Source organism: Cupressus sempervirens, chromosome 11, assembly GCF_028749045.1.
Source record: "Cupressus sempervirens isolate cs-2001-9-10 chromosome 11, ASM2874904v1, whole genome shotgun sequence".
Taxonomy (NCBI): Eukaryota; Viridiplantae; Streptophyta; class Pinopsida; order Cupressales; family Cupressaceae; genus Cupressus; species Cupressus sempervirens.
Genome location: NC_143128.1, coordinates 454,869,010 through 454,890,847, shown reverse-complemented (window position 1 = coordinate 454,890,847; position 21,838 = coordinate 454,869,010). Strand labels below are relative to the sequence as shown.

Here is a 21,838-nt window from a genome sequence, read left to right as displayed (position 1 = left end):
TTAGTTCCTTTACTCACACAGAAAAAGGAACTACCTAAGGAGATCATTGTTCCTATAAGGAAAATGATACATCAAGTTAAAGAATTGAATTCATTCTTCATTGGTAAGATCGAAGCAGTAAGGGGAAAATTGAAAAGCATAGCATTAGGTACCCCAGATTTCATTCCAACAATTTTGAACAATGAAGGGTATGTCAAATCTTGGCAAGAGTGGTCTGAATCTTTTGATCTAATATTAGACCATCCAAGATTTATAGCATTTTCAAGAGGTGAATCAAGTGATCAAGTTGTATATGATATGATTGATATGACATACAAAATTGAAGCAGATATGAACAAAATTAGTGGAGAGGGTAAAGCCATCACAGATGCAAAATGGACTAAAAACATCATTGAATTAGAGGCAGTTAGAAATACAACATGGCCTATTGTGGATACAGATATTGCCATCTGGGAGGTTATAGCAGATATCAAAGCAATCCCTTCAGTAGAAGATGATTAGCACAAAAGATGGTGGCCCTGGGGAATCAATTGGAGGACAAGTGTTGCAGAAGAATATCAAAGAGAAGCTGTTCATCATAACAGATTACCTTACCTTTGCAGTACATCCACTGTGGGTAATGCTACAGTTAGAACTGGAAGACAAGCTTAATGATCACTTGCCACTTGTCACATTTTGTAATTGTTTCCCCTTTTTCTGTTAAAATATGTCACAAAAGGTTTCAACATTATAGCAGATATCAAAGCAATCCCTTCAGTAGAAGATGATTAGCACAAAAGATGGTGGCCCTGGGGAATCAATTGGAGGACAAGTGTTGTAGTAGAATATCAAAGAGAAGCTATTCATTATAACAGATTACCTTACCTTTGTGGTGCATCCGCTGTGGGTAATGCTGCAGTTAGAACTGGAAGACAGGCTTAATGATCACTTGCCACTTGTCACATTTTGTAATTGTTTCCCCTTTTTCTGTTAAAATATGTCACAAAAGGTTTCAACAAATTGTAATGATTATCTTAATTGTTGTTATCTTTTTTCTTTTGTAATGAATCATTATGTAACCTTTGTAAGCCTGAAGCTTGTTGCAACTCAAGTGATATAAATATGAGTTCCCAAGGCTTACAAATGGTCCGATCTGTTGTTATTTTTCAGATTAAGATTGAAGTATAATTGAGCAGATATTGTTCCAACTCTATGTATTTCAATTTTCCATTATGTTTTGTAGTCAGTAGTTCTCTGTGATGTTATGGGCTTTGCACACATCTCTATTATCTCTTTTTTTATTATCAAACAACTAAATCAAGAGAAAGATACAAAAATAACATTGTGTCAACAATATGAATAGAGTAACAAGTAACAAAAATCTTGAACTCAAATCAAGAGAAAGGTACAAAAATAACATTATGTCAACAATAGAGTAACAAAAATCTTGAAGTCAATTTTTGTAAATTGTAATTGCAATATGACTGAATAATGAATATGGAAGAACTGAAGTAGACCTATAAATTCCTTAGAACTGAATGCTACATTACTAAATCACAATTCACTTCATTGACTCAGTCTCAAATATGAAACTGAAGTCTGATTAGTACTAATAGGTTCCTCTTCATTCTGAATCGGGTATTCAAAATCCGTAAAATCTTCATCTTCATTTTGACTTTGAGACCTAAATTCATCATTTATGTTGGAGTCAGCAGTAGAAGTAGAACCACCATCTTTTAAAGTGTTGCAAAGGCCTTATCTTTCATGTGTGGAATTCCAAATGGCCAATGACCTATCATAAGGAAAATCTCTAACATTGTATTGAGTAACAAACAACCTCAAACAAGTTTCCAAATTTTTGTCTAGTTTGTTTCTGACATTTGATTTCAAAAACCCCAATGCACTGAAAACTCTCTCATCTTCCACCGACCCTAATATCATTGTTTGACATAAATCAGCAAGTTTGAAATATTTTGATATTGAAGTACGTAATACTTCACTCTGACTTATCCTTTTCCAGAGCCTTGTTATTGCACCAGGATCGAATGGATTCTCAAAGTTTTCCATCTGCTTTTTCATACACAATGCAAAAAGTTTACATTGATTTTTAAGATTATTTGAATCTAAGATTCCTTGTATTAGTTGTCCATTGTAATCTGTATGCTTTGAAAACTGTGTTATCAATTCGTCAAGTTTATTATGAAACAACTTTGCATCAGTTGGATTATGTCCAAAGTGTTTCCAAAATTGAGGAAACACACAACTCATGGCTTCAAGAATATCTTCTCGAGGGAATCTTTCACGAATCTCACTTGAAAGTTGGTAGGAAATAGACTTCACATTTTCACTAACAGATTTAAGAATCTTGTCAAAATCATCCTTTCTAACTGGTAGTACTCTGCCTCTCTTGGTTGTTTTAGATTGGTGCATTGGTATTTGAAATCCTTTCACAAACACACATAGCTCATTTTTCCCATTGAATTGTAAAAAATTCTCAGCATGATTCAAATCTGTAATTATCTCCCACCTTGAAAAAATTGGGCTATGACCTGAGAGATCTGAATACAAAGAATCCAGAGCCATGCATGTCATTTTACGTAAATCAGAATACTCATGAATATACATAGTTCTGTCTTGGGCTTTCTTAACAAGTTTGTTCATTAAATCCAGCATGGGGAGAAGACTGGCTAAAGTTAATAGGTTCTCTATATCACTTAACTTATTTAACAAATCAGGAGCTTTGTCCACTGTAAGGCGTTGCTCATATAGAACTCCAATCAAGGATTGATATTCTGCTAGAACTCATTCTGCTGGTCCATGCAAAGATATCCATCTGGTCTCAACATCCTTGAGAATCTTATTTCCTGCTGTTACTCCCTCAGAAAAAATCTTAAATTCTGCAAAGCGTTTAGGACTTATGCAAAAGTACGAGTGGAGCTCACGGATTAGATCTTCAACTTTTGACACTATAGGAAAAGTACTTACAATCTTATATGCTAAATTCATTCGGTGGGCCATGCAGTGTATGCCAAGCATATTAGGTGCAATACTAGTTTTTAATCTTGCACAAAGACCAGTCCTTTGCCCTTGCATTACTGTAGCTCCATCAGCTCCGACACACACTAACTTCTTTGCAATTGTCAAGTCATCCATACCAGCAATTTCATTCAAAGCTTTCTTAACTTCTAAATATAAATTTTTTGCAGTTGAATTGGCCCTCATTTTACGAACACAAAGTAGATTAGCTTGACGGATATGATCTTTTACAGTATATACATGCATACAGACCCAAGCAGTGTTATCTACCGCAGTGACTTCATCTAAGGATAATGAAATGAACTTGGATTCTTTTACTCTCTCCTGTACATTTTGCTTTTCCACCTTAGCAAGACAACTTGCCATTTCCCATCTAGCTTATATTGACCAATGTGACATAGGATAGTGAGGAACTCTCAAAAAAGATAATAAATTACCATATTCTGAAAAGTCTCTCATAGGACGCCCTCTAGATAGAATATGAAAAATAACACTCATCTCAATGGTCTTTTCCAAGTTTGCATCATTGGCTGCATGTTGAAGCCCATCCTTGATTGGATTGCCACTACTGCCACTACCAATTACCGCTATTTTCTTGAAATGCTCTTCATATCTATGGCATACTTAACATGAAGGCATTCTTCCTTTGATTTCCATCTCACTGCCGCTACTTCCTTTCCATCTATGATTTGTTTTTCATAAACCTTAACAATATGTTTTTCTATAGTGTCGAGCTTTAACTGCAACTTTTTCTCTCTTTTAGTTTTCCAGGTACAAATCGTACACTTGCATTCTGTTGGTGGTTCATCATTGTTTGTGACTAGTTCAATAAACCAGTACTTTGCTACCCAATCAACCTGGAAAGTCCTTTTCATTTCCCAATCCCGCCCCATTTTTACATTCCTTTTTCTTTTCTTCCTACCAACATCAATATTATCTTCTGTTACAACATCTTTTGTTGTTCGAACATTGTTATCCTCGTTTGATGCATTTTGATTTAATTGAATAACAACCTGCTCTTCTAGTGGTGGTGAGGTATTGTGATTTCCTTCTGCACTTGTACTTGCCAAAGTTGGTGGACCAGAAACATTGTCAATTTCAAAGAAAGCCTTTATGGTAGTATCTCTAAGTTTTCAGCATTTTGATATAAGATTAATCCCTTCACTGCCCTTGGGGGTCTTTCCCTTGTCACTTCCCTGAGATTGAGCAATATTAGTTACAGACTCACCCTCCCCTGACATCTCAATCCACTGATAATCTGTTTAAACTTTACTTCCCTAAGAATAAGCAGTATTACCTTCAGTATCCATTTAAAACCACAAAATATTTATACACTGGCGAACAAAAAAATAATAATCATAGTAAAATTTTAATTCTTTTGGGCGAATAATTTTCTTGTATTCAAGGTTTAAAAAAACATACCATGGAAGGGCTAGGGAATTGGTACAAAGGAGTGGTATGATAGTTTTATCAGTTTGAAGTTGGCAACTTGGCAGTTCCAAAACCGTGAGAAAGGCTTTAACAGGTCTATCACAATGTCGCTGTCAAAGTGAAAGTTAATAGTTTTGTGTTGCGAAACCGCGAGGAGGGCAGAGATCGCATCATCGCCAGTTGAAAAGATAAAGGAGATTTTGTTGCGAAACCGCGAGGAGGGTAGAGATCGCATCATTTTCGGTTTAAATGATGGTGAACTTTTATGTCGCGAAGTCACGAAAAAAGGGAGATCACACCATCGGATGTTAGCACTTTGCAGCGGTTAAAGGGAAAAGACTTCCAGAAGTCGCGAGACCGCGATGGCAATGATTTCGCATGTTTGCAGCGGTTAAAGGGAAAAGACTTCTAGCAGCCGCGAGACCGTGATGGCAAAGATTTTGCATGTTCGTAGCGGTTAAAGGGAAGACTTTCAGAAGCTGCGATACCACGATGGCAAGGATTTCACATGTTTGCAGACGTTTAAAAGAAAGACTTCCAGCAGCCGCGAGACCGTGATGGCAAGGATTTTGCATGTTCGCAGCGGTTAAAGGGCAAAGACTTCCAGCAGCCGTGAGACCGCGATGGCAAGGATTTCGCATGTTCGCAGAGGTTAAAGGGAAATGACTTCGAGGGAATCTTTCACGAATCTCAATAGAAAGTTGGTAGGAAATAGACTTCACATTTTCATGAATCCATGCATGCAAGCTTTAAAAACCATTAACATTGCCAGCAACTTTCAGGATTGCGTCCACTTTTTGAAAAATTTCTAATGAAAATGAGATAAGAAAGGAAACTGTAGATAAGCTTCTGATTAAATTAAACTACATAAGCTCAAGGAGAGTATTTTATAGCACAGCTACAGATACCAGTGTACCACCACTTGTGGAAGCTATCTCTAGAGTCTGAGTCGTGCTCGCGATGTGTCCTGCGCTACCAAAAATTTGATGGAGTGCCAGCAGTATTTAGTGAATGTCTCATTGCTTGGGCGAATTTGGATTTATACACATTACAAATCAATACAATTACCAATTTACCACGCCAAACGAGCCGACTCCTCCACGAGAAAATGAAATAGTGTTGGAGAAATGAGCCGACTCCTCGACTTCCCATTAGATGAAACGAGCCGACTCCTCCACGATAAAATGAAACTGGGATGATGAATTCTCCCATATGGCATGAAACGAAAACTTGAAACCTGACGAACATTCCACGATAAGCGTTACCTGGTTGGCTGCGTGAAAGGCGATACCACCAGGGAAAAACTCAAACGTAACATTTGCCTTGGCGATTACAATGCTAGGCAACCAGGTAAACCCAACAAAGTTTGGCAACCAGGAAACCATGGAAGGGCTTAGAAATTGCCAAAAATAACATTGGCAAAATGTCAAATTCGCCAAAATACGAAAATTCGCCACTATATTATACCCTGGTGTTCTAGAAATAAGACATGGTTTCCTTGGTGGTTTCCTTTGGATCATCAAGATACATACCTTGTTGATTTTTAATTTTATTAAATTGTTTTATATTTCTTATCATATTTTTGTTTTCTTCACCTTATGATAACCAATCCTCCTTGGATTTGTGTTTCCTATAAATTTCCTCTTTTAGTGATATTGATCCATGTCTTATTAACAAATCCTTTTATGTGAGATATCTTTGATTACTCATTCCTTCCTAGAAGATTTCTTCATTAAGAGTCTTAAACTCAGTGTCAACTTTATCTTTTTCTTAAAAGATGTTTTTAAAATGATGTTTGTTCTAATCAATGATTTTTTTCTTTGAGAATTTTAAGTTTAGAAACAAAGAAATACATGTTTGAGCCTTCCAAAGATTTCTCTAACCACCAATTTTCCCATAATAACATAAATTGTTATAAAGATACCACATATTTTTAAATTTGAAGGAAATCCTATTGGGTATTGACTCTTCAAGGATTTCAAGACAAATAGGGAAGTGATTTGATCCTGAGGTAGGATCCAATGAATCACTAATTTGATAGTAAAAAGAAGAAAAACTTCCATAGAATAAAAATCTATCTAGTTTTTTAGCTATGTTATGTGATTCATCCCTTTAATTATTCAAAGTGGAATTCCTATTATTAAGAGGAATGTGAATCAGATTATTGGTTGAGTTCCATTGATTAAAATCAAACATGGATTGAGATATATATTGGAACCCACCTTTCTTTTCATTGAGGCTTTCTAAAAACATTAAAATATCCCCTAATTACATAATAACAGTTGTTTTGGGAGATTAAGTTACTTATCTTGGGCCATAGTAATGGAGTTGTAAATATTAATGAGATAAATTAATAATTTTCTTTGAATAATTTTTGTTAGAAATAGGGAATAATAAGAGAGGGTAATGAGTCAATATTCCAACATTTTTTGTCCAAATATGGATATAAAAACTTAACCTTAAATATCCATATGCAATTAAATTGAATAAAAAAAAAATCATCCCACAAAGAAACTCATAACATCATTTTTTTTAACTAGGGAAACTATGGCCAAGGGAAAACCCTAGTGAGGATGGTACTGACAAAATGATCTTCTAATCAAAATGATCTTTTGAAAGGTTTTGACCCTATTAGGAGCCTATTACATACATATAGTGTATATGACCTTGTTTGCATATTTTATCTTGTTAGAGGTCTCAACCCTATTAGGAGTTTTAGTACAAAATGATCTCATAGATATACAACAATATATGACTTTACAAGTAGCATAGAGAAATACCAAAAGCTAGGTATGCTTATATCTCAAATATATGATTAGTTCTTTGTTGCTTCTTGCATCTAGTCATGCCCATATACCTCTTCTTTTCTCTAACCATCAAAATATAATCTAACCAAATTTTTAAAAAAAAAAAAATTTATATCACAATCATAACATAGCATAATCATTAGAAACTTCACTTATCAATAAATTCTATCTTTATACCCTTTTCCATAACTCCCTATTCAGTCAGCCTGAATAGATAATCAACACACTACCAAAACAAAATATTAAAATTTGATAAATAAGGGTTAACATCTAGAATCTCATCCCTATATTCCTAAGTCCTTTAATTGACAAATCAATTCAATGACTTAGCCAAAATGATTATTTTGTCTTGTGTGCTTTATTTTTGCAATATCAAACTATTAACTAATTTTCCATAAAAAACCTATGCCAACTATCATAATAACATAAATTAAAATAGATATATCATTTAGACTCCTTATTATACCATGTCCAATATTTATAGATCTATAGGTGCATCTAATGAAGCTTGCTGACAAAAATAATCTACATGTACTATATTTTTCCCTATTGTACTTAGGCAATTTCTTCACTCTAACATATCAAAAATAATGAAATTAACTAAGCATGGTGTTTTTAATTACAACATCCAATCACTTACCTCATCCAAATCTCTCTCTTTGGCATTGATGGCAACACTTAGTGAAAATATGACTCAGTGTCCAATTTTTTTGAAAATGTCAAAATTGTCGCCATATAAAGTTTTATCTTACTTATACACAGCTTTACCATTTTATACCTTTGCACATACTCATTTCTATACATATTATCTATTTTTTGCTCCTCCTTCATATATATTTTTTACTATCCATACTCCTCCTTTGACATTAATGATAAAGGTGAGTTTCATATATGGACATATATGTCAAAATTGTTATGTCAACAAGTTTTCTTTAATCCAAAAACCTCATGAAATCTAAAAAAATTCTTCTTATGGTCTCATGCTAAGCATCCTATTATTTCTTCATTGATTGTTTTATATGTATAACTACACAAATGGCATATGCAACTATCTTTGCTTCATTTAAGTTTGCATGAGTTAACTTTTCATATAATTTATTTGCTTCAATCAAAATATTCAATTCCTTTTGTAGCATATCCAACTTAGGGGTCAAATTTCCTATCAATAGATTGAATCTCCCTAAAACTTGTTCTTCTCATTTTTTAAAGTGTAAAGAACATACTTACCCTTTTATCGATCTCAATCACACTTAAATTATTTTGCTCAAATTCACTGGCTATCTAATATAGCTTATCCTCATCCTCTTTTATGCATTTTGTAACATCTTCAACATAATGATGTGACCTTTTACATGTAGTATATATCTTCTTTCCTCCAAAAATAAAACCTCTAATGTCCTTAATACACTCATTAATAACTTTCAAATCATTTGCAATGGTTGCACAGACCTTTTGACATTCTACAAACTCAAACTCTTGTTGTACTCTTATTGTTGTTGTGTTAGTCAATGTTTAAATTTGATTATCAAACTCATCAATTACTTCACTAAGATTATCTGCAACATTGGTTCCGTACAACTATGATGGTGTAGGAAATATTATTTTTAATGTTTCCAATGCATTTTCAAGTATCATTGTAATGACCCCTGTCTAGAGATCCTTGGAACAAGGATAAATATAAGCTAAGATTAAAAAAATTTAAAAAATTGAACAAGTATGGATGCACATGACATGCAACACACAAGGATCACAAACATCACAATGGAAGACTAAAAAAACATCCAAACACTAACGTATCTCCAAATTCTGCTACTGAGCAAAATGACTAACCATGGAAGGATGCAGTCAATTTTGAATCCAAAAACATACCAAATTTGAAATGCAATTCCAAGGTATTCAAGAACACCATAAAGGGTATCCAAAACACCTTAGAAAAACTTTTGGTCAAACCAAAAAGTGCCTATTGTCCACCCTAATAGGTTTTTCCAAAACCTAGGTGATACTTTAAATCAACAAAGTGCGATACTTTCTAGTATTGTACGACCTTTCTAATGAAGGAGTGTGATACTTTCAGGGTTTGGGTGACACTTCTCAAGAAGGTATGTGATACTTCATAAGTATTGTATGACTTTTCTCTAAAGGGTGTACGATACATTAAAGTGTCGCACAATAGAGTTTCAAAGGGCATGCGATACTTTCTAGTATCACATGATTCTTCTTCTTTAGGCATGTGATATTTTAAATTATCACCCAATGTTGATGCATGGTCACCCAAGAAAAGCAAGAAATGCACCAAGGAAAAAAAAAGGGGATAAACAAGAAGTTAAAACCTCCATACTGAGGAGTACCAAATTAACAATCGAGGCATAGACACTCAAAAAAATACAATAATAGCTAGAAAAAATTGCATCTAACCATCTAACATAGCAGTGAAGGCAAAGAATTGAAAGGAACATCACAATGTATTGAAACAACATCGTAATGAACTGAACAACCAAACTAAGTACACAGTTCCTCCCAACCATAATAGCATCATCCGACCTTGAAGGTCCTAGCCATCCCCCACGTGTAACATCCCAAACTACTGATCAGATCATTGGAGTTGTCTTATGAGGATGTCAGTACTAAAATGTACTACAACATAAGAATAAGGAAATCTAACATGCTAGAAGTAAATCATAAGATAATCCCACAAATCAAACTCATCATCTAACATATGCTAAATATCATAATATAGGAATGCATCAATTAAACTAACTTCATCTAACATGATATCCAGGCATTCTAATGAAATCATAAATCACAAGATAACATACCCTAGAACTAAAAGTAGCAAGTGAAACACAAGCAATGGTCATACTAGAATAAAGAATCGTCTCTATACACTAGTCCCTAGTAGTGGTAAAGGTAACTTTGCCTCCTAACAATATAGAACCTATAGGTCCACTCCCACCATGTTGATGGAGATAATGATCCAACCAAAAACACACCAAAGTAAACATCCATGGCTATCACTCATGCCAGACAATAATGATGACTGAAACCAAGACCATGCAACAATGCAAGTACAATAGGTCCTAGTTAGACACTCTATGGGTAACTATGTAGGGACTCTTGTTGGAGAGTTGGTAAAATGATAACATACCATTCCCCTGGGTATTCCATTGGGAGGTTGACATGCTACATCATAGCTTAAGTGCAAGGACTATGTATCACTGACCATTCTGCTCAACACCACCCTTAGGAGGTTGATTATAGCAATTTTATCTTATTTAATTCTCTAACAATTTATTAAGTTATCACTTATTATAAACTCCCTAATGCCAACCTAGGCTAGAACACCACGAATGCATAAGGAGCCCCTCTACTGACCTTACCCTACATTCCCATACTCATCACATGATGAGTGCCCATAGGCATGCATATTCCCAACCCAACCCCAAATGAACATAACTCCATTGAAATACAAATGGGAGATCATGCCCCGCAAGTCACTTGAAAAATGAATGCACACATGCTCATGTGTGGTACACCGCCATCATGAAGATCAAACGTAAGGGTTGGATGAGAACACAAGCAAAAATAACACCTAACCAAATAACAACTTGGGAGAACGTATGCAACCTAAAAAAGTGCAACAATGATCTAATTGATATCCTAAGAATGATCTAAGTCACGATCAATAACAGGCCAAGAAAACTTGAGAAAATTGGTAGGCACCCAAATTGAGGTAAAATCCCCAAAATTTAAAAACATCAAAAATAAAACCCATTTAGTCTTTGGGAAAGAGCCTCAAAAATCCAATAAAATTTGGGTTCAAACACCATATGCAAAAATGGTAGCATAACGACATGAAACCCCAAACCCTTATCCCCAAAAATGGGAAAATGTTCATACCTAATAAACTAGGCAGAACCAACAAACAAAAACAAAGAGGAACACTAGTTCTCAACCTCTAGACAAACAATTACAAAAAATAGATACAAAATCTAAGCTAAAACAAGAAAATGGAAGGGCCCTACCTAATAGAAAAAGGGGTTGAAACATAAATCAACCTGATAAAATAAATAACCTACAAATATGGCTGAAAATGACAACAAAGCAAGGTCTCCTCGAGTTGGATCCAATGAGTCCATCCTCATGAAGATCCCACGCTCGTAGTTCTAATAGAAAACCAATCCTTCAAAGAAGGATTTCAGAAAAAGCTCTCAAATTTCCAAATTACAAAAGTGAGAAGTGAGGAATTAAATTCATCTTTCCATACTTATTCACTAATCAATCAGGGAAAATAGCCAGTTAGGCTAGCTAGACACCGAATCCACCTAAATGAAAAAAAGCTATTCCTAGAAATAGGAATTTATCTATGGAAAAGCTACTAGAAATTAAATTCAATAAAATTTAAAGACCAAAAACCCAAAATCACATAAATTCCCTGAACAACTTTTGTGACAATGAGAACCTCTAAATGCACAAACTTGCTCATAGGTCTAGTCATTTTTGACCTTTATTGGTCAAAATTTTGACCCAATTTTGGACCAAATTTGACCAACCCATTGGTCAAAATTTTGACCAACATATTGGTCAAAAACCTTCCAAAGCCATGGAGCAAGTTCTACCAATAGGTGGTCAAAATTTTGACCAATGAAGGTAGAAAACACCCAAGCATTGGTAGAAATTTTGACCAATGAAGGTAGAAATTTCTACGAATGCCTGGGTGTAAAATTTTTTTAGGCATTCTATAAAATAGTTCACATGCCTTGTGTATGATATGACATTTTGCATGCATCCTACACTCTCTCATCTGGTTGATGATGATGCTAAAAAACACACACAATCAAATCCAAAATGAACTTGCATTACAAATGGATTGTGGAAATCTAATATTGTTAATTTTGCATGCATGTCCACCAGGACAATCACAACATAAACATATATATTAAAAATATCAAATTTTCAGAATCCATTTGTAATGCAAGTTTGTTTTGGATTTGATTGTGTGTGTTTTTTAGCATCACCATTTCAGATCACTCTCTATAACCCATCATCAACTAGATGAGAGAGTGCAAGATGCATGCAAAATTTTATATCATACACAAGGCATGTGAACTATTTTATAGAATGCCTAAAAAACATTGATAGTAACTAACAAACTGTTGTAAACACTGATAGTAACTAATATGCTTCCTCATTAATATGCTCGATACAATAAGAAAACTTGGCAACTATGCACAAAAAGTTATATGCTAAAAGGAAATCATTTAGGAGATACAAAATTTGAACAACCATATGTTAAGATTCTACAATTTTTATCACTTGTTTGAGTTTGACAGTTGAGAATAAGTTTTTCATCCTCCCTATAATATGTTTTGATGGCCTGCACATCCACAAAAGTTCCAGCATCTTGAATTTGTAGAATATGAATTGTTTGGTAGCGAATGGACATTATTGACAATAAATCATCATATAAAAAGACTCCCATGTGAAGCATGAATAGCAAAGGAAATGAATATGGGTTATAGGGAAGAGAATTCAATAATAGAGGCTCTTAAGTTTAGTTACAATCATGATATGGGTAATGCACAACTGCCTCCTAGATTCACATTCTATCCCACTGATGAAGAGACCATAACACATTATCTCATTAGAAAGGTTTTAGACAAAAATTTCATAAGAAGGGCCATTGCTGAAGTGGACCTCAACAAGTGTGAGCCTCAGGGAGGGCTCAATTCCCTCATTTATTATTCACTATGCATATAATCCCACACACCCATTTGATCTCGAATGATGATATGTACTAAATGCTGAGTGTTTGTGTTGAGTGCTCAAAAACCATATGTTTCATACCTTGATCTATACACAATGTCTTTCTAGTTTCTTTCTACTCGCACACCCATTTCATTTCATATGATCATCTAAAAATTGTGTCACTCTAAGCTCTCAACTATTTCCTCTTGATTGATCATCTCATAACTATTGAATGAGAGCTTTGGGATAAGCTAGAGGCATCCATCAAAGAATAAAGGATTTTGTTAGACAGTGTAGATGAAGTAGTAGCATTTGCCTTGGGAGACATGCTTACAAAATGGAAGCATAGATAAGTCATGTGAACTGTTTGATAGGATGCCTGAAGGTAATGTGGTCATCAAAAGCCATGGTTGCTAGATATACACAAAATAGAGATATTGAGAGAATATGTTTGTTTAAGTTGCAACTGCCCTGGTAGACATGCATGCAAAATGTGGAATCATAGGTAAGGCATTTGAACTATTTTATTGACTACCTCTATGAAATGTCATCTAATGGCAAGCCAATATTGCAGGATATGTATATTGATTTGTTGAATATATCTAGATGATGTAGTGACATTCTTGTTATTGCAACCAATGCCACATATGTATAAATTTGGGATTCTAACTCTTTTTGAGGTTGTAAATTATGTTGAACATAGTCTCAAGCCATAATAGTTTTATATTTTCCAAAATTAGAAAGAGAATCATACAAACTTGTGCGAGCTCTTTGTATTTTCTATGATATGATATTCAGGAAAAGGATGAGAAACAAAACTCTAAATAAGAAAGCAAGCTCTCCATGTGCTCTACACCCCATAGGTAAATCTAATCTAATAAAAGAGGCAATCAAAAACCAGTTCACTTTGCATTTGTAACCTTGGGCAAGCTCTTAGCAACATGCTCACATTGAACCTTTGACGTAAAGGAGAAATAGACAAGCTCACAACCCTCTGAAAGGCTTTCTTAGATAAGAATTTTTTGAGCAGACACAAATCCTCACTAATAATGTTGTTGCGATTTTCTTATTTAAATCCAAACAAAGTTGTATTATCTTGGGGAGAGGAGTCTACTGTTGTTTGTGGTTAAGGATCCTTTAGGTTAGTAGAATCACATGCAAACTAGATGTGACATTGTAGTAAGCAAACTGTAATAAGAGCTAGGAGCTTGCCTAGTGATTAGGGCTTGAGACTGGACATTGCATGAAGCATTTGTAGACATTTGAGTCTCAAGCGTCACCAACTCAAAATAAGACTGAAAAGGAAACTTGGCGAATAAAACTAAATAAAAATAGTCTTCTTGACTAAATATCAACATTGTATGAACAATATCATTGCAGTGCACTATACTTGGTACAAATATATTGTTGGCTGAGTCCCATGACACAACGTCAGTTCCTAGGTACATCAATAGAACATATTTTTCTCTCCCATTCTATTGCATAATTTATTATTTGTATTTTATCGATTGCTTAAATCAGACATGCTTGTAAAATGGAAGCATAGATAAGTCACATGAACTATTTGACAAGATGCATGAACGTAATGTGGTCATCAAAAGCCATGGTTGCTAGATATGCACAAACTGGGCAATGAACATAAGTTGTAGCACATATCATACACTCCATAAAAGAAAACTTGCATTTGGTTAGAACTCTTATTTTGGCCCTCTATAACAAGATAGAGACTGTTATTTTACTTTATGATCATAATACGTCTGTCTATCTTCTATCATATAAAATTAGTTGCCTTATTCTATCTTCTTTTCTATAACAAATACATTCACATTGATCTAAAATACTCCCTAAAAAATCTAGAAATGAAAATGAAAAGAACAAAGCTTAAATCAATTATTGTGTTATTTTTTTAATCTATATTGACATTAAAAAAAAAATTATTTTTGAGAATAAAAATCCCTGCAACTATAATGAAATATGAATCTTAATACTTGTGTAGCTGTTGGGAGGTGGAGCTTAGCCAATTGTCTACAACTTTCATAATACAAAGATGATATGCAACAAAAATAGATATGTCTTGAGAAACTTTATCAAGAGGATCTTCAACAATATGCTCTGATTCAACATCTATAGATGAAGTGGTCTCAGATCAGGGACCTTTAGTAAGTAGCCAATTCAAACAACTTCTTTTTACAAACCATTCAATTTAAAATAGTGGATAGGCCTTTTATTGATAAAACTTATATCTATTTTCTAATAGATGAGATAATTAACACACAACTTAAAGTTTAAACTATCTGTGTAGAATAACTAACTCAAAATTACATATATATTAGAAAAAATTTAACAAAGACCTTGATTTCAGCTGCCTCGGCAAAAACATTAGAATCTTTTCCTCAAAGGGTTTGCAAAGCTACTCTAAACTCTTTCTCTTGTCCAAACTTTTCCTACAAGTGAATTATATAATCAATTGGGATTGTAAAATGGATTCTCTAAACTAAAACCACTACGTAGAATTGTGCTTTGTAATCGTGGATTGAGTTTCTAATAGCTTCACTCACTCTATTAACTACCTACATAAATCTGGTATGGTGTTGCTAGCTAATAAGCATCTAACATATCCAAAATCTGGTTTCTTGCACAAGGCATAAGCTATATAAAAAAAATCTGATTCTAAAAGTACTAACAATTCACAGAAATCACTAACCATGAGGAAATTATTAGGAAAAAAGGCTATTTAATAACCATCTAGGGGACTCTGGAATAAAGAAGAGACATTCCTACAAATATCATTCATGACACATATAAGTGGACCAATGTTGAATTTCCTCAAATGCAAAATAACAATCTCAATGCTATGATTTTTACCAGACGTCAACCTAGATGGAGACCATTGACTGTTTATTGTGATATTTTATTTGATGAAAACATGTAAATCACATTACCTATAATAGCAAGTTCGCGTCATTATACCAACATTCCAAGAAGATATGCTCTTAGTATCCCAACGATTATTGAAAACTATAGAGGATTCAAGTAACAATGAATGTCATATTTAATTTGCAATAGTTTTCTTCAAATCTTAAATTACACCAGACAAATTTGCATTAAACACCAAGCAACTCCACTACTTTAATATCAACATTTTCTTAGCAAAAACCTAGAAAAGCTTACCTCTGCATTCCTTATTCATGATTCTAATGAAGCAAAGTAGTCTTGTTGTTGGTAGGTATAAACTAAAGTCTAAAACTCAAAGCACACATTACAACATCAAACACTTGAAGAAACTATTAATAATATAGCATAGCTAAGGTGGAGCCTCTTTTGATGGTAGAATAAAGTAATATTAATTACCTCATGACCAACTAGAGTGAACAATATTGTTCCAAAACCTCCAGCAAAGATCCCATTCTGAATAGAAAAGCCCAGAAGTTGAACAAACAAGACCAATATGGCCACCCCCACTGCAATATAAAAAGCATTGGTGGTGAATTCAAGTCCAAGTTGCAAAAGCAAAGACATTTACATAAAAACTAAGCAACCCTGTCTAGCAAGAAAAGATATATAGAGATTTCTGACTGAAATTACAAATTGATGCTGAAATACTTAAACCATAAGAATTGTTTTGTAGAATAATAAAGAAGAAACAATGTTGATGTAGCTTCAAAAAGATTGTCCAAAGGACATGATATGCTCAGGCTGAAGGAGCTTTGAGATTCATTACTAGAGTCGGGAATGGGCTCATCTTCAATCTTTTGAAGATTGAAGATGAGCCCATTCCCGAATGTAGTAATGAATCTCATATAATGCAATCTCATCTATGAAGCATATTGAAAGCTCACTACTGTAACCTGCAATAATAAAAAAATATTCCACAAGAGCCATTGGAGAATGTCGAAGATAGTCATGATGCTAATAGGCAAATTGTGACTATCTTTGACATTCTCCTATGGCTCTTGTGGTTCTAATCTTATAACATGAGGCTTCCTCTTCTTTTTTCCAATATAAGGCTAATGCGGCTCTGTAATAAGAAATAAATGGGTTTAATTTGGATTATGTACAATAGAAAGAAAACCAAAATGTAATAGCAATTTTTAATAGAGAAATGAACTATATAAACTTATAAAGCTCATAATAATAATAGGCCATAAACAAGAGCTAAATTTTGAGTAGACAAAGTCTAGACACATGAAGCGTACCTGATTGATCAAAACCAAATCACTACCAAGCCTTTTAACCACTCCTTAATAGCACTTTCTCTATCACCAAGTTTGTAGCAGGGTTTTTGTTTATTTTTGGATCTAACATTAATATGGCATCTTCATATAGAAATTTCTTCAGAGCCTAAAAGATATACATATGAAGTGATCAAAAACTCAAAATCTATCATGAAAAATAGAGCTCCAACACTGATAGTTTATACATCTATATTTAGAGGTAAGATAAATTCAACTGAATAGTCAAGATCTCCATTACTTTTAGGATCTCCTATCATGTATAAAACTTGATTATAATGAAGAGGTGACAAGGAATTGGGATCTGATCTTTGAGTGCATTGACATAGATGTTATTGTTTCACAATTTTCTAGAAATCTCTTTACATGAGATAGTTGTACAACACATGGCTAGTGGAAGTGAAATTGTCACTCATTGTGGTTCAAGTGAAGTTCTATTTTCAAAGTTCTAGGTGTTCATTTCATTGGTAAAACCAACTTGCTGTCCTATTAGGCCTAATTTGCAATTAAGTCTCCAGTGAGCATTTTTTTCCCTCCCAGATGTCCCAAAAGACTCTCATAATCACATGTTCTGATACCTAGTTGGCTATATTTCAACATATCTCAAAATTAGATATTGGTGTTTTGGACCAACTGTCCCCAATAGATGACTATCACTAGTTTTTGGCTTATTTGATCCCACTTTTATAAAACAAGTGTGTGACATATGTGGCTTCTAGCCCTCAAGCTTTCAATAGTGTTGTTGTTTAACCCCAATCAAAAGAAATTACAACCAATTCGGTCTCATATACCCTATAACTATGAAAGTCCCAAATTACTCTCACAAACCCTCATCTAACTAGGGTTTGCTCATTATATGACTCTCCAATGAAGTTTCAACTAAATGAAAGATGTTTCAGCATTAGATTAACACAATAAACTCATCCCAATCATAAAAACATAATGTTGTTTCGGCAAATTTCTCACTTTTGTAACCAAACCGCATAATTAGTGTTCCTTCAATCATAACAACTACGGTGATCACCTTGCATAGTTTGTCTTTTTGCATTCTAGTGGTTAGGATAGTATGATACATGTTAGTTTGAGACCATCCTATGAGGGTTAGGGCATCACCTTGCACAGTTAGTCTTTCTACATTCTAATGGTAAAAAATTATTAGGTATGAAAGATGCAAATGGAAGAGTATCTATATTAGAATGATCTTTTCTTATCATTTGGTGGACAATAAAAAAAGATGACAAATATGATAGATGAAGGGTCCTTGATGAAAAGGCACTTGGCATAATATGGTTGTGCTTGGCAACATCAATGGCTTTCAATTTATCAAAACAAATAACAATGGTGGATATAATGTTGATGTTGTTAGATTAGGCATGTTTGTCATTGATGCCAAAAGGTGCTATCTCAGAGTGTTGTTTGTGAGATGTTCAGAATGCCTTCACTAGTTATACCACGTTATCAGGATGATAACTCTTGGGCAATGTTTTTGTGTTTCAAATCTATTCATGACACTATGGAGACAATGTGAAAAGTGTGTTTCAATATTGTTCATGGAAATATGGTGACATGGTGATGGAAAGATAGGATCATTGGATGGTTGTCAATGGTGTTGAAAACACAATGTGTTTACCACATGATGTTTTTTTTTATTGAAGTCAAAACCAACAGTTCTCGACAAAAGATGAATGGATAGTCATTGATTATTTTCAAATTCCAACAATTAGCAGTTGAAGAGTCTCATGGTCATGTAAGGTTTAAACAAAAGCTATATTAATTTTTATTGACAGAAGTTAAATGGATATTTGTTCATTCTTTTTAGATTCCAATGGTCAACTATTGTTAGTAGAATTTGAAAACTCAGTTGTTGGTTAAATTTAAAATGTTTATCTCTGCAGATATGATGCAATGAGTTTGATGTTATGGGAAAAAGAAGTTTGTGAAGGTTATAGTAAATTTTGCATCAAGAGACTTTGTTGGCTTTTGTGTAAGATTGGTGAATTACAGAGTTTCATTCTTTGCAATCTTTGAATACATATAAAAAGATTATGCAGACTATTACAAATATGAGATAGTAAATTTATTGTTTTGAAATGAAATAGACTATCCCTCTATGTTTTAGTCATTCTTCTTTGAGTAGTGGGTAGGGATTCGTGGCCTAATTGTAGTTAGTAAGACTCTTGTATTGCTAGTGAGGCTTGTTGTTAGTGAGACTTATACTCTATAAGAATTTATTGTTTATTGGTTTGGTTTTTTAGTTTTATATGCATTTTTTTTGCAACAAAGTTGCTTTCTTTTAATGTTTTATTTGTTTGAAACACAGATAGCTTGTTCTTGTATCAGGATATTGTGATATGGCCAAGATGAGAGTTCATTGTTAGGCAAGTAGATAGTTGTGCTAATTCATATACAAATCCATATCTGATATGCTTGTGTGTGTATTTGGTGTGTTGGGGGGTGGGGAGGAAGTGGTTATATTTGAATTAATCAAATGGTCTACACTTGTCTATTTTTTGGCATATGTTGTATCTCAATTGTATTGTATCTGGGGTTTTATAAAAGATTATTCTATCTATGTTCAATGCCCTTCTCATATCTATGCCCATGTGACATAGATAGCAGGCCATTGAATAAAATGGTCATATAGTATAAATATTCCTTTTTAGATTGGTGCTCAACAATTGTAAAATTATTTGATTACATTAAGGCCCTTAATGTAAAGGAGGATGTCTATCTCATGAAGATCAATATATTTAAACTTTGAAGACAATGCCATCCAGGCTTGCCAATGCCAAGTCACCAAGCACAATGTGATGTTCTCCCATTGCATGATTTTCTAATGTGTTTCTAAGAATATATCTACTTATATTGCATTTATGTTCATTTCTATTTTATCTTGTCATCTTTGCAGTTCACATGTTCATGACTTTTTATAGGATTTCTAAGTAATCAGTTGGTTTCTCTTTGTTGTTATTTTGTAGTGTGAGAAGCATTTTGCTATAAGATCTATCACTTCTCTTTTTTCCCCCCTTAAGCAACCTAAATTAATATTATTTTATATCCTTTTGGTTTTGACTATGTTTGTTTTTTGTGATTTTTAGGGGAGTGCAAAACCCAACTGAACAAACTAAAGTGTTTATTATAGATGATTTCTTCATGAAGCTTCAAATCAAGTTTCAAACAACGTAACATGTGTATGGATCTTAAATAGGTTCATCCACAAGTGAATGAATTATTGCTAGTATATAACTACAAGAATGAAAAGTTAAAGAAATAATGAGAAACCATGGTAAAGAATGTTGTATTTTAATCTCAAATTGAATTTAAAAAGTTATGGATATTTATATTGTTAAATATGCCTAATAAATAACAATACATTATATATAAGACAAGAGCCTACAACACAACGGTAAATTGTGAGTATCTTATACGAGAATTGATCACAACACATAATAATAATGATCTTGACTTCAGCCTTTTACCGATAAAATATATATAATTAGTAAGCAATAAGATAAAGCATACCCAAGTAATGAGAGATTGGCCTCCTTCTGGCATAGATTTTTCTACAAGCTTTCTTCCAGTAATCAGTTCTAATAGAACTACTCCAAATGCATAGACATCACTTTTTTCCATCAATTTCCCTATCATTGGTTACACAGATAATTCTATCATTGGTTGTACAAAGAAAATTATCTAAGTAGAGGTGAATCAATGTCATGGGGGCATTTGTAGCATAGAAAATTAATATTAATTATATCTATTTTCCTAGGATGTGATTTTTTTGGGAAGCAGATATGTCATAAACATAATTTGAAAGCTTGACCTAGTATTTGAGGCATACCATCTACAAGGTATTCTAGAGCTACATATCCCAAGGTTCCCAAAACTTGAAAAAAAAATTCGTCCACAACTCCTCGAACTGTTACAGCAAGACCAAAATCTGATAGCATCTATAATTCCAAAGAACATAATGGCAACCATGTGCATCACATGATAGCCTATATCTATGTGTAATGCATTTTCAAAAAGCTATTTTATTTAATGTAAAAAAAAAAAAAAAAGTACAAACCATCGCCAAAGCCAAAACAGGGGATCATATTATCTTCATCAAATGGAGATAGAGTTTGACCAATGATTGAAATCACTTGCTCATATGGGTTTGGTATGTTCCCAATCTCATGTAAACTTCACATATTAAAAGAGTGCTTCCCTACATTTATCAAAAAAATAGACCTATTGATTTTCAATGCCCAGTTTAGTTAAACTAAACAAATCTCAAACTTTCTATGTGATAGGATTTTGATACCAATCCACTCATTACTCTTGGTGAAGTCGATTCCAAGAATCAAGTTTGATGACTCGAGCCCAAATTCTCTTAGGGTAACTATCACCTATTAGGCATATTCAACAATGACAAGTTTAGTAGGCCTCAAAAGTCAAAATTGCTAGATCACAATGACTTTGCCAAATCTACCTTGAGAATGTAAATATATAAAGGGAACAAAATGATCAAATATAAAACATTGTAGGTAGCCACACATAAATCTGATATCACATTTATATTCTATGTTAAACTCACTTCACCCCTCCCCATAACAAAAACACTAA

General features: G+C 33.7%; 1 pseudogene; it reads left to right on the top strand.

Annotated features, from left to right (window-relative positions):
• Positions 1 to 5,869: 5,869 nt before the first annotated feature.
• LOC149530359 (DNA (cytosine-5)-methyltransferase DRM2 pseudogene) overlaps positions 5,870 to 21,838 on the top strand; it is a 33,678-nt pseudogene continuing 17,709 nt past the window's right edge.